Here is a 14,480-nt window from a genome sequence, read left to right as displayed (position 1 = left end):
TCAACAGATCCAGATTTCATTCTGACATCTTTGTGCAGACTGAAAAATACTTTTCCCACACCCACTGGAAAACATTTGAGACTCCCCTTTCTCCCTGTTGTAGCTAGTTTTGAGCTTTAAACGTGGTGGTGATAAATCGAAATGAATATTAGCTAAGCATCATATTGTCCAACCTTTTTGGAAGCAAAGCATCTTGCACATTGTGTCTAAGCTAAATGCTGTCACTGAAATGACAGGATTGATTTTTCTTTTTTTTTTTTTTTTTTTTTTTGGAAGAAACTGTATAAACCAACCACTTTGCCTGTGTTTTTTTTTTTTTTTGATTGAACATATAAGATTAGGCTGACCAAGGCAGGTGAGGATAGTCTTTTAACTTTTTATTTTTAGATGCTTGTTCTTTTTTGATTGCCTATATAGTGAAAATAATTTATCTAGGGAAATTAGCCACAGTACCAAAATTAAGCTTATGTGGCAAGTCCCAGTCACTTAGTCTGTCCTTTCTCATTTCATATCAAAAAGCAGGCGGGTTAGTATCACTTACTTTTTCATTTTCATTACGGCTCATGTTTCCTAGTGTTCTGTGTCATGTTTTAAAATCAGTCACTGGAAGAAATATGCCCTAATTTCTTCAAGCCTTGCTGAAGCCTTGAGACTGAACTTAGGTTTTTCTTGCATGGAATTGAACTTGATACAATAGCAACAGTCAGCAGGCTGTCCAGGCACATTTTTGTCACAAGATCTCATTGGAGACCTGTTAATGATTTACTGGGGCAACCCTCCATCCTGCATGGAAAAGAGAACAAGGATGCATAATTACCTTCAGTTGTTGCCCATACACACTCTCACCTTTCTTTTCTGTAGGCTCCCTTCCCTTTCCTGGGTACTTCCAGCATATCACACCAAGTAGCTGTGCTGGGCTGCTCCAGAGGCTGGTGGCTGCGGACCATCAGAAGGTGAAGTGCTTATGGCTGGGTTATAAATCCTGACTGGTCCCATGCATCTCAGGGACTAAAGATGAATTTAAAACCAGGGTTTGTACCCAGACTTTTTCTCTATCCTGGACAGTGATTTTTCATCTCCCTTGTAATTCGCCCTACTACGTAGTAGAAATTCTCTATTAGTTTCCTCAGAATTTGCTTTTGAGAATTAATGCTTATGGAATGTTGTTAAATATGCAAAGAAGTACAAGACAAAGCTTTCTGTTACTTCCACTGCATGCCATCACCAGCCTTTTAATAGTTAATATAAACCATTTTCATTTGAGTGGCTTTTGTTTCTTTGAGAAGAAAGTTTATTGTATCTTCCCAAAGAGGTTAGGAAGTCAGGGTTATTGTCACAAACTTTTTTAAAAATTTTTGGCTTAAAGGATGAAAGCTTCATCTTATGTAGAGAGATTTTAATGTAGATAAGCAGACTTTTGGAGTATAATAGACATTTAAAGTGAGATTTAAAAATGCTTTACCACTATAAAGAGCTGCTCTGATGGAATCATGAAAATATGGGGTGGGGAGAATCCCTCCTCTTTCATATAATGTGAAAGACTGAGCTATTTACATGTATTTTATAAGAAATAATTTAATTTGTCACTGTAAGTAATGTTTCCTTAGACGTATAATAAAGCAGTCTCTTTGAAGAACAGGAATCAAAGCAGTTGGTTTGAAACTCTGTGCTCAGGGACATAAATGCTGACATACCTTGTTTAGGTTAGGCTGCATGGCCTCCTCTTAGCCAATCAGCATGGTAGGAGGGAGGATGTGTGCTGACCAGGGAAGAGTCCTTTTTCCATTTAAAATTCCCCAACCCCAAACTTCTCTCCCAAATGGACATCCCTTTGGGAGTCTGTGCTCATGGCTGAGTTTATTGTTAACAAAGACAAGGTTCATCCCCATTGACAGCTCTAAAAAAAGTCTCTCTTAGGCCTAAAGACAAGTGATGCATGTGCTCTCCTGAATGAGAGTGGAGGCTTCTGCGGTGGCTGCTCTCTGGGCTCACATTGAGTGGGGAGGTTTGGTCAGGAGGGGATAGGAAAACTGGGGAGGGGGAGGCACAGAAACCCTTTTATGCTGGCTCATGCGCTGCTTGCAGCACTCACTGCTCCATTGCTGGCACCAGCTATTTTGTGCCACACCACTTACCGATGTGTCTCTCTGGAGACACATCTTCATGCCCCTGGAGACAAATAACATTTCTAAGCTTTTTTTTTGTGCCCTCCCCCTCTTTCCCCCACCTTCCCTTTTTTGTTTGCTTTACGCTGTGAGCATGAAGCATTGTTGACAAAATTCTGCTGGATGGGAACCCAAACATATCATACAGGACAAGCTTTTGAAGAGATGAGAGCTTTCCTAATGTGGTAGTCAGGGGTAGTTTAAGGAAGTGACAGTTCTCTTTGATGTCCTGGGCTCCAAATATTTAAGGACAGTGTTGCAGAAAATGAATAGAAGGCCAGTAGTATTATACTTCATTCTGAAATCATTAGCTGTGTAAAGAAACTTTGAAACTCTAAGATTTAGGAAAGATAAATGTTCATGCCTCAGGAGAGAGATTATGAGTTCTAAGAAGCTGAAATCAGATCATCTAGTTCCTCCTCCCTCCTGTAAGCATGGACACCTTCCACTAGACCAGGTCGCTCACACCTCCATCCATGAACAGTTCCAGGGATGGAGCATCAACAACTTCTCTGAGCAACCTGTATCAGTGCCTCATCACTCTCACAGTGAAGAATTTCTTTCCAATATCTAATCTAAACCTACTCTCTCTCTGTTTAAAGTCATTCCCCCTTGTTCTGTCATTACATGCCCTGTAAAAGTCCCTGTCCATCTTTCTTGTAGGCTCCCTTTAGATACTGAAAGGCTGCTCTAAGGTCCCCCTGAAGCCTTCTCTTCTCCAGGCTAACGAACCACAACTCTTCCAGCCTTTCCTTGCAAGAGAGGCGCTTCAGCCCTCTGATCATCTTTGTGACCTTCCTTTGGACTCACTCCAGCTGGTCAACGTCTTTCTTGTGTTTGGAGCTCCAGACCTGGATGCAGTACTCCAGATGAGGTCTCACAAGAGCAGAGTAGAGGGGGAAAAAAATCACCTCCTTCAATATGCTGATCACTTCTCTTTTGGTGCAGCTCAGATTTCAGTTGGCTTTCTGGGCTGCAAGCACATGTTGCCAGGTCATGTTGAGTTTCTCATCCACTTATACCTTCTTGTCATTTTATCTTTTGTCCTGATTTAGTCAAGGACATGTCGTCTTTGGGTTGCTGGGAGGATTTCAATTAGAAACATATTGAACTGATTCACAGTAGTTGGAAATAATTGAAAACTACATTTTTGCAGTGATTTCTAAAGAAGGCAAGATGTTTACTGTTATGATCCCTCTCCATCTTCCCTGCCCTTCACAATAGGTATTTGAATGCTGAAAGCTAATGTCTGATGGATAGTATTTCAAATCCAGTTGTGTGCACTTCATCGCAACATTTTGCAATCTTTAGAAAACATTTTAGCAACTAATTTTGCAGTGGCTAATTTAGGAGGAAATGAGTTGAACAGAGGTGATGATTTCACCTACCAGTAGCTCTATAAAAGAAATACATTTTTATGGGAGTAACAAGGGTAACAAGGCTAGCCGAGTGTTGATGATAACCATCTCCATCTCTACTCTGTTTAACAGTCTTATTTCAGTGGGGTTCTACCAGTGTAATTCTGGGGTAGTGAAATGGGGAATCTGTCCCCAAGCACAGTTGGTTGTTCAAGCAGTTCTCTGCCTTCTCGTTCGTTACAAATGTACTATAACATCTACTTGGTGATGATGCTAATTAGAAAGTTTATTGGCTCCCTTCATGGGCTCTGTGTAGCACAATGAATTTTTCTGCTGTATGAAAGACCAAATCTTTGTAAGCACAGGCAACATATGAGTGTACATAGGGTTTCCTTGTGACCTATCCCAGCATTTTCCACAGATCATAGAATCACAGAATGGTTTGGGTTAGAAAGGTTCTTCAAAGACCACCTAGTCCAACTTCCTGCCATGAGCAGGGACAACTTTCACTAGGTCAGGTTGCTCAGAGCTCAGTCGAACCTGACTTTGAACATTTCGAATGATGTCTCATTCAAGAGCCTCTCAGGAGAGCAGGAGATGGAAGGACCCACTTGCCTGATAGACATCTTTGGAGTAAGCAGGGAAGAGATCATGATGGCTGGGCTTCACGAACAAAGATTTGGGAAGGGCTCTACCCACGTTTGTTGCAAGCGCGTTGGTGGCTTATGAGGCCAATACGAGATAGACACGTCCGGTTGCAAAAGGCACAGCAGAAAGACTCCTTAGGTGGTATATTCTGCAAGACATGATTCTTTCTGTATTGTCTTTTCTGCTCAAGGGTGATCCTGCGTGCTTTCTGAAAAACATCTGCAGCATTATAGATGGTGTGTCTCCAGGCCTCCCTATTGGAGGCCAGAGTAGACCAGTTATGATGATCAGTATGGCCAAGGCTGAGATGTTGTTCCAGGGAGTCCTTGTATCTTCTGTTCGGGGCTCCTCTCTTGCGGCAGCCGGTGGCAAGTTCACCATAAAGCCAGATCTTAGGGAGGCGGTGGTCCTTCATCCTGGAGACATGCTCTGCCCAACGCGCTGTGTTCTCATTAACATGGCCTCGATACTTGTGACTGCTTCTTGTTCTAGAACAGATGTATTGGTCACATAATCTGACCAGTGGATGTTTAGGACTGTGTGGAGACAGCGTTGATGGAAGCATTGTAGGAGACGCGGGTGGTGGCGGTAGATGACCCATGATTCAGATCTGTATAAGAGAGCAGACAGCACTGTGGCTCTGTAAACACTGATCTTTGTACTTTTCTTCAGGTGTTTATTACGCCATACTCTTTTATGAAGCTTTCTGAAAGTACTATATGCCTTTGCTAACCTGTTGTCTATCTCCCCGTCAATCTTACCATCCAAGGAGATGAGGCTACCTACGTAATTAAACTGCTGAACTGATTGGAGCTCTGATTGGCCAATGGTGATATGGGGATGAAGGAAGACTTCCTGAGGTGCTGCTGGTTGATAGAGAACTTCTGTCTTCTTTAAGCTGACTTCCAGCCCAAAGAGCTCAGCAGCATCTGCAAAGCAGGATGTTAAATGCTGCAGGGCTGCTTCTGTGTGGGCAACAAGGGCGGCGTCATCAGCATAAAGCAGCTCCCGGACAAGATGGTTTAAGGTCTTAGTGTGGGCCTTCAGTCGCCTTAGGTTGAAAAGGCTTCCATCAGTATGATATCGTATGTAGATACCGTCCTGATCATCAAGGTCTGCTGTGGCCCTTTGGAGCATCATGCTGACCTTCTACTATATCAGGGAAGAGAAAGGTAAATATAAAAGGATGTAGTAAAATCAAAACACCTCACTGTACTATTAGTGTTAGTTGTGGTCATCAAGCTATGGGCTATTCTGAGGTGCCTCCCTTTTGTTCTGATTTGTAATTTGATTTGGGAGCATGTCTGAGTAAGAACTTTGTACTGATCCAGGAGCTGCCTTCATTCACCGTAATAGTACCCATGAGATGTAGCTGAGTCACCAAGTTGGGTTATTTTTTCTAACGTACATCTGTGTTTTATTTAATTATAAAGTCCAGATCCTCCTGCTTTCTGTTACAGGCTTTTTATCTTACTCTGGTCATGTCAAAATCAATTTGTAATTCTGTGGTGTACACATGAAATTAGTTTTAATTTGCTATGTGTTTCCAAGGGTGACTGACATTTAATATTTTCTTCCGAGGGTCTCATTAGTACTGTGTACCCATAATCTATTCTATGGGTGTAATGACAGAGGGTAAGTGAGCTATTGAACAGCATCCATCTGTCCACTTAGCGAATGGCCAGAGGGAAATACAGGGAGAAAATAGATGGATAATTGCCAGCATTTGTGTATTTTGCAGCTTAGAAAAGTCAAATACAGTACTGTGGGTTTGCTGTGAGCTTCAAGGATTTTGGCCCTTCATGACCCAGAAGATGCTTCTTAGCAGTAATTTGTATGTGCCAAGTGATGAGGAAACATGGCAAAACCTGTAGAGGCAGAACTGATTTTCAAGCACAAGAGCAATTGCTGCACGGTCAAAGCAGCAATGTCTTTTGTGTCCCTAACTTCAATGTAGTGAAGCAAATTAACTTTAATCTAGCAACTGCCACCCCATCTTATATCTTACTGTAGTCCATATGTATGTATGTGGGGACATACCACTTATGGCCATTGGCTGGCTTTATTCTCACTGTCCTGTGAGTGACTTATCGCAGTCAGGGTTTTGAAGACCTGTATCCTTTGGTAAACCTTGTGTCAACAGAAGCTAGAGAAGAAAGATTATTTTTTCTTCTGTTTTTCACGTGGCCTCTGAAGTAGCTGTCTGCTTTGTCTCTAGGCTTTAATGAGCTTGGAGGAAGGGTGGTAAGATAATAAAACAAAAAATAATGCCCAGAAGGCAGGGAAAAGGCAAAGAGAGCAGCACACAGGAGAAGAAGCAAGAGGTGGAAGAGTCCATGAGAAAAAGAAACATAGCAGCAGTAGTGGCACAGTGTAGCACAAATGAAAATCAACTGGAAGTAGCATTTGTTTATGCCATCAGAAATATTATTAACAAAGGTCTATAAAGTTTTTAAGAAAACCTACCCGTTACTCATCTCCTTGGCTACATCTTTGCCCATGTTCTTTGCCCATGTTCTCACCCTGCAAGGATATCGTATGTATTACCAGTGCAATTTGAATTAATGAAATTGAGATCTACAGTGGTAATTTGTGAAGAAAGCATAAGTACTGTATTTGATATTCAAGGAATTATGGAGGAGTTTGTATTTGTCTCCAACTGAAATGAAATTTCCCTGTACTTATTAGCTATAAGCAACAATGTGGCAACTTCCATTTGAAGTTTATAGGATGTTTTGACTAAAAGTTTGAAGTTGATTGGTTGAAAGAGGCTTGATACTTAAACTTCATTTAATTTGTTCAGGGAGGGGCTACCACCTTCTTTTGTGTATTTAAATTGCTCTGTACAGTGGTATCCCCACTAACTTAACACATTGTGTTAAATTGAGAGCTTTTTCACTTTGTTAAAACATCATCTGGTGTGCTTATAAATTTATTGAATATTTTTCCATGAGTTTTACTAATAAGATGTAGTGAGTAATTTGCCTTATAATTTTAGTATCTGAAAATTACTTCATTGATGCATTTTGAAAGCCTTTGCTTCTCAACATAGTGACTAATATTGTTTGGTGATTTTTCCCTGGAAGAAAAATTTTTTCTGTATTACCTTATATTTTTATTAAAAATAGACTATTTTGATTGTTTTTATCTGGCAAATCAATGTTCACTAAAAGAACAGTGAATTCTATTAAATACAAAGTTATAATGGATTAGAAAAAGGCTTTCCTTGTGTCAACATAAACATTTACTTTAAAATATGTTGGGGTTGTTTTCAGTAATGGATCTTCTAACTGTGGAGTAGTACGTATAATCAGCATAAATACTGAAAAAGAAGGATATACTGGAAAAGAAGCAAAGAAAAATGCAATTAAGTGATTATGAGATAACAGAAACCTGTGTGAAAGTAGGTGAAGAGAATGATGACTTATTTATAAAGCAAAGTATTTCAAACCTAACTATCCTGGAAAATTCTTGAGATTTGTTATTTCAGGATATTCACTTTTATCACACTGTGACTTAATTTACATGAATTGTTTTGGTGATTTTGGTTTTGTATGTTTCTTTAGAGAAAAGAACAAAACCAAAAGAACCTGCAGAGTTGTTTTTTTTCTCTGACCTTTCATTCGATTCCTTTTAAAATTCTGTTTTGCTGTTCATATTGTTCTCCACCTCTGTCTGATAAAATTCCCCTATCTCACTCATTATTGCTAAGGTGCCTATCATAGTGATGCAAGAGTGGGACAGATGGTTAAGGCAGATGAAAGAGCAGATTGTACTGTTAGATTGCACAGTTATTTATGCCAGGGCAAAGGACAAGCAGGGGATTGCTTACCAGAACAACTGCTCTTATCTAGACATTTTACAGTGCTTTTGAAGCTTCATCTGCTGCTTGTAGTGTGTGTCATCACAGAACCTTTGACTTTCATCAGCTCATGTGACCTGTGGCGTAGTGCAACATTTTCTCATTTGCAGAAATGCTACTCTGCACTGCAGAGGGGTTGCCTCGATTTTTCTTATGTTTGATCCTGCTACGAATGCTTCCTTTTTTCATGTGCACTTCCATGTCCTTTTTTATAGAAAACTTTTTAAGTGATTTTTGGTTGGGTTTTTGTTGTTGTTATTGTTGTTTTGTTTTGTTTTATGCTGAATTCATGTAGAGCTTTTACTTAAATTGTAAAATTATATTAGCATTTATATTTAGATCCATGCATTCGTTTACATATTCTATAGAAAATACATTTAGATATGTAGTAAATAACTAGTAATAGTTGCATGCAAAATTTACCCTCAGTTTTTCTTATAACATTACAATAATTACTCAGTAGTAGCAAGCCATTACTTGTATCCATGTAAATATTAAAATGAACAAACCCAAAAAACCTCCCATACATTTGTCTGAATTTTTTTTAGCAACCAGTGAAAACTGCAAGAATTTGCCATATAAACATGCAACTTTTTCCAATATTTCTTCAATATTCTGCTCCATTTGTATAGGTATTAGTTTTACTTTATATATAAATATAAGATTTATATTTTTATAATATTATATATTATAGCTTTATACTTTTAATAAATACAATTTGCAATGTTCTATTTATATAATTTATAATATTTATATTATAATGATATAATATGTCTTTATGTTAAGAGGTGACTTTGTGTCAGGAGATTATTTAAAAGAAAGTGAAAGAACAGTTAAAAATATGGGTCTTGTATTCCTGTTCAGATGCTTGTAAAACAAAAGCAAGGACTTATGCCTCTTCCTTTTCTCGGCTTAAAGAATAGGCTAGGCTTTTTGACCTATCTCATTTGCTAATCAGTCACACTCAGCTCCTCTTATGCCTCACATAAGAAAATTATATGGAGGTAGAAGGTTCAGTATTGTGTTAGAATCATCTTTCTATATGAGAAATCACGTTTTTCATGTAGCTGGTTTGATTGCATGTAGCAATTGACCATCTTTATGTGTAGCTGCCCCCCATTTATATTAATGACATATGAAAGTAGAAAAGAAAAACAACAAAAATGTATTCTTGACATTCAGAAGTTAAAATTTTCTTTTCCTTATCTATGTGCAGTAATTTTATAAGAATGTATTCTCTCTCAAAAACAAGAAATGCCAGTATTGATATCAGCTTATTTTCCTTTTAGTCTCTCTAATGGTTTGTCTAAATTATTCTCCCAAATGGCCTAACCCTTTGGAAAAACATGTGAAAGGATGAGAGGATAGAAAGGGGGTGTCTGTCTTCAAATTTTGCTTTTCATATAGATAACTGAAATATTGTGGACAGTATATCAGTTACAGAAGAGTATGCTTTAGCTTTTATGCTTCTAAGCTTCTCCCATGCCTGAGCTGACTTTAATATAGTTTGGTCACTTTTCCCTGGACTTCCTGACCTGAACCAAGGCTGCTCACTGCATTTTAGCCTATCACAGCAATTATATCACTTCAGTGTTCAGCTAAGCTTGTCAGAACAGAAGCTTGTGCATGAACAGAAAAAAAAGAACAGAGATTTAAGACTCTTTAAACATATGTTTAACATATTCAACCTATTTGCTCATATTGAACATGTTAAGCATTGGCATCTGGCAAGGGGCATCAGACTGATTTTACAACTACCTTCTTTGGACTCTAGAGACAATTTGATCTTGCACATTCAGCAGAACTTGCCACTTCCAAAATTGGTGGCGCTGTTGGATATGCATCTGCAGTATGCGCTTGCATCCCAGAGAGCCAGGCATATTCTGGGCTGCATCAAAAGCAGCGTGACCAGAAGGTCAAAGGAGGTGATTCTCCCCCACTACTCCTCTACCTGGAGTGCTGCATCCAACTCTGGGATCCCCAGCAAAGGAAGGACATTGGCCTGTTGGAGTGAATCCAGAAGAGGACCACCAAGTTGATTAGAGAGATGGAGCACCTCTCCTATGAGGAAAATCTGGGAGAATTGAGATTATTCAGCCTGGAAGATAGGGGTGACCTAGTTGCAGCCTTCCAGTACCTAAAGGGGGCCTGCAAGAAATCTGGAAAGAGACTTTTTACAAGGGCATGAAGTGACAGGGTAATGAGGAATGGCTTTAAACTGAAAGTGGGCAAGTTTAGATAAGGTATCAGAAAGAAATTCTTTACTGTGAGGGTGGTGAGGCACTGGAACAGGTTGCCCAGAGAAATTGTGGATGCACCATTCCTGGAAGTGCTCAAGGCTGGGTCGAATAGAGCTCTGAGCAACCTGGTCTAGTGGAAGTTGTCCCTGCTTAGGTGCATGACCAGTTTTTGGTCAAAGAATGCACACCACTAAAATAAAGACACAGAGATTCTATCTTTTTAGCTTAAAATATTTTCTTCGTTTTTTCCTTCCAAGTTTTAGAAATAAGTAAAGAAGACTTATTATGTGCTGCCTTGCCAAAAAGGAGATCTTGTTTCAGTCGAACTGTCTTCCACTGAAGTGGATATTGGTCTTTTCTCATTGTTCCTCAAGTAGCTTTCAGTGGGTGAGTTTATACAAATATAAATTATTCGTATAGTCACATAACTGACACTGCAGCTCAACAGAGTCGAAAGCAAATATTAAATGTAGCACAGTCTATTATAGTAAATTCTACTGGGACTATGCATACAGATATCTTGTTTACATTTTCCTACAGAAGAATAATTGTAGGAGTAAGGTGGTTGACAGAAATGAACTGTGTCCTTTCAGTGGCTGTTGGACTACTGAGAGTTTTAGTTAAGTTCAGTAGTGCGCCTTTGGAGCAAATCTCATCTGCAGTTTTGTTGATGCTGTGAAGCCACCTTGATGCATGCAAAGTACACAGGTGGTGAAACTAAACTGGAAGAAAAACGCAGTTTAGAAGCCAAAATAATAAGTAAAAGACTTAGAGATTCTCTACATTTCGTGCATTGTAACCTCTTTTTCAAAATGTTACACTTCTGACTGAATCTCTCCACTGAGCGATGAAGCAGAAAACAGCTAGTATGCATCTGCAGTATTAGATTTGGTCCTGAAATAAGTCCAAAGTCAAATGCAGCACATATTCAGTGTTTCTAGGTGGTTATCAGCATATGAAATAGAGATTAAAAAACCAAAGCAGATAAAAAAGAAAGTGGGGGAGATACAAACCAAACAAACGTTAATATTAATCTAGTCTTCCTTACCTATGATTTGTGGTTTGTTGTGTTTTGGGGTTTTTTATGATGCTTGATAATATTTTTTTTTATGCTAATGTAGCAGAAAGCAGAATTAGCTTTTTCCTCTGTCCAAGCCATCTACTCTTTGATGAATGACTGTCAGAACTGATCTTGGTATGGAAAGCAAAAGGACTCTTATGGATTTTTTTTTTTTTTTGATTGATGGATTAATCATGTTAATATTAAGAATGTCCCATTATGAAGCCTTTCACTTTGGAAATATTCTGAAGCTGTAAAAATCTGTACGATTCTCGGTCTTTATTTCTAGGCCTTCAGAGAACTGATTTCTAGAAACAAACAAAAAATTATGAGACAATTTGAAATTCTTAAATGTTTCGTTATTCCCTTTATTCACTGCCATTATTTTAAAATTTTAGATTTATTTACTATGAAAACCAATTGTAGGAGCAATTGTTCCAAGCCTTGTTGTAAGAGAAATAACAATTGTAATTAGTCTTGAAGAATCTATATCTATTTGCAGACAACAAAACCTCTTATCTAAGTTTTGATATATAGAGGATTAAAAACTATAAAACCTCTTATTGGAGTTTTGATATAATATATTTAGGATTAGAAATATTTGTCGTCATGTTTTGTGGCCTCTTTATCAGCATTTGCTAAGGATGCATTATTGGGGTACAACTCCACAGTCTGGGCTTATTTTCAGACTACAGATTTAAAATACAAAAAGGTAAATCCTGCAGTGCTTAAATATATTAAATGTAAGTAAAAGAACTTGAAAAAGCAGATGAAATTCAGCAAGTCACTTGCTTCTATGGTCTAAATTTTACTTTATTTTGAAAAAAAATGCTATGTATTTGGGAAAGAAAGAAGTCAAAATACTTAAAGGAAGAATCTATGTAGAAGCTATGGCAACATTTTTTCTCTTTTCTGATGAGAAAGATACTGAGTAAGCAGAAGAGTGTATAAGGAGTATAAGATCATTTGGTACTTTTTATTTTCAAAAATTTAGTTGCAATAATGTGTATCTCACCTTTGAGGACTGACTAGAACACATATCTATTTAAACATTGTCTCAGGGTTATCTTATTTACGTTACAGACCAAAGACAAAATTCTCTGTCTGCTATTTTTGCAGAACAGTTGTAAATGGGGGCAGAGAATATGTGTGCTTCTGCTTATCAATTCTGACCTTTCTAAAATTTTAAAGCTGATGAAATTTCCCGAAAAGCATTTATATGAACTAATTAGGTGACATTTATGTGAACTAAAGGTGACATTTAGATATGACATGATAAAGGATATTTCCAAAACCTCCTTAATTTATGTTGCAAACCTGCTAATATTTTCATTTGTGTCTCTATAGGTAGTGTGGGAAGATCCTGAAATAGGTTCCAGTTTGTATTGGGTTTCTATATATATTTATTCAGTGGGCTTCCTCAGAATTTACATTAGTCTGACATTATCCAGAACGAATTTCAGTCTCCAAAAGATCCCAGGCAGAACTCCAAACTCTTCCCTTTGAACTCTTGAGATGATGTAAACTCACTGACTTCCATGAAGTCAATACAAATTTATATTCTGTCTTTTTGACTTCTGAGTGAAGATTTTTTTAATATGTAAGAGTATATGTCATATCTAGCTGTTAGATGTAAGTATACAATATATACTGCAGAGCCTTTCATCTTAATTCAGTGTAGTCAGTAGTGGGTGTGACAATGAGGTGTTTGTTGTAAAGAGATCAATAAATAAACAGTACCAACTCACCATGGGCTTCCTTTGCTCTGGTGTGGCAGCAGCAGAAATGGTCTGGCATCTTGGGGCTCCTCATTTGCTGTTTCTTGCCCGTCATCCTCTTTGCCCCACTGGCTCTCTGCAGGGGCTCCTAGTGGCTTTGCTAAAAGTTGGGCTGAACATAAAACACAGCTTGGCTAAGTTTTATTAGAGTGTACTTTCTGGCCAATGGTAATAAAACTAAAGTGCGTGAAAATGGGAGAAAAGAGGAACGGACAAAGTACGTGTAAATCATACTATAAGTGAAGATCACCTGTCATTCTCAAGCAGTTTATTCTGTTTTGGAAAAGCAATGCCAATATTAAAGATACCAGATGATGACAACTGATTTATACTGTAACTTTTATGATATCTTTACATCCTGTATGAGTACTTAGAAGAACTGATATGAAATATATGAATTCTCTTCTTTGGTTCATTTTAAGTTCAGAAAAATAGAAAGAGCTGTCATTTCAAAGAAATACTTCTTCAGTCCAGAGATATGCTGAGAGCACAGCATATGTCCTATCAAAGGGGTAATCCCACATACTTGTCTGTGTATGTCAAGTGTTTTCAAATATATAACTGACTTTTGCACCCGTTCCCAAAGCTTGCATCTCTTCTGATCTTGTCTGGCTTTCCTTTTGTGTAACCAAACCAGTTACTGGTCATGGAGGGGGAACATGGAACAACTAGTGACAGCCCAGGGGTAATTGATCAGGTGCCCTCTTTAGTAGTTTGGGGAAGGGTGTAAACAGCAAAACAAAATCAGAAGGGAAAGGATGCTTTTGAGTCTTACTTCCTCTTACAGCATCAGGTTTTTCCAGCTCTAACAAAATGGAAAATTGGTTTTAGGGAGCATTTTATATAACAATGGTTTTTACATAACTCTCTTTGCTAACTTTTTTTATTGCTGAGATTACTCTTGTGACGTTCTTTGTGTCTTGGAGTTTTCTCATCACTAGTAGGAATTTTTGCATTCTCATACGTATGTAACCTTGAAGTACAATAGTACAAGTACAATGAAGAAATATTAGAACAGCAGTAAGAGCTTGAAATATAACCATCACTACATAGAAAGTCAGAGATAAGTGTGAATAATGGAGCTGGTAAATTCTTTACCCATACAGAAATGTCTAAATAATGAGGTGTTTTCAAACAAAGCCTTCAATTCCTATTAAATATGAGAATTCCATTGTCTATCTGGTTTTAAGGAATTATTCTCTGTCACCTCTTGCTTAGAGCTCTCTCTCCCTACGTCTTTCTGCCAGCAAATTGAAACTGGACACTGTTCAGTTTGGTTTGAGTTTGAGTTTTTGTTTTTTCCTTACAGGGAATTTCTCTCCCATTATCCGCTGTTGGCACAGCCAGCATACAAACAGTCAAGATGGCA

The 14,480-nt window shown here is 38.1% G+C and overlaps 1 protein-coding gene across 6 annotated transcripts in view; it reads left to right on the top strand.

Moving 5' to 3' along the window:
- The window catches only part of CHRM3 (cholinergic receptor muscarinic 3), a 270,489-nt gene that overhangs the window by 106,301 nt on the left and 149,708 nt on the right, over positions 1 to 14,480 (top strand). For 2 of the 6 annotated variants that reach the window (XM_032683919.1, XM_032683921.1), the window contains exon 3: positions 10,531 to 10,660. The exons of the other annotated variants lie outside the window; for them this stretch is intronic. The gene's annotated coding sequence lies outside the window, so the exon portion shown is untranslated. The remainder of the gene's footprint in view (positions 1 to 10,530; positions 10,661 to 14,480) is intronic. 6 annotated transcript variants of the gene reach the window in all.

Source organism: Chiroxiphia lanceolata, chromosome 3, assembly GCF_009829145.1.
Source record: "Chiroxiphia lanceolata isolate bChiLan1 chromosome 3, bChiLan1.pri, whole genome shotgun sequence".
NCBI classification, from domain to species: Eukaryota; Metazoa; Chordata; class Aves; order Passeriformes; family Pipridae; genus Chiroxiphia; species Chiroxiphia lanceolata.
This window is presented reverse-complemented; position numbering and strand designations above follow the sequence as displayed.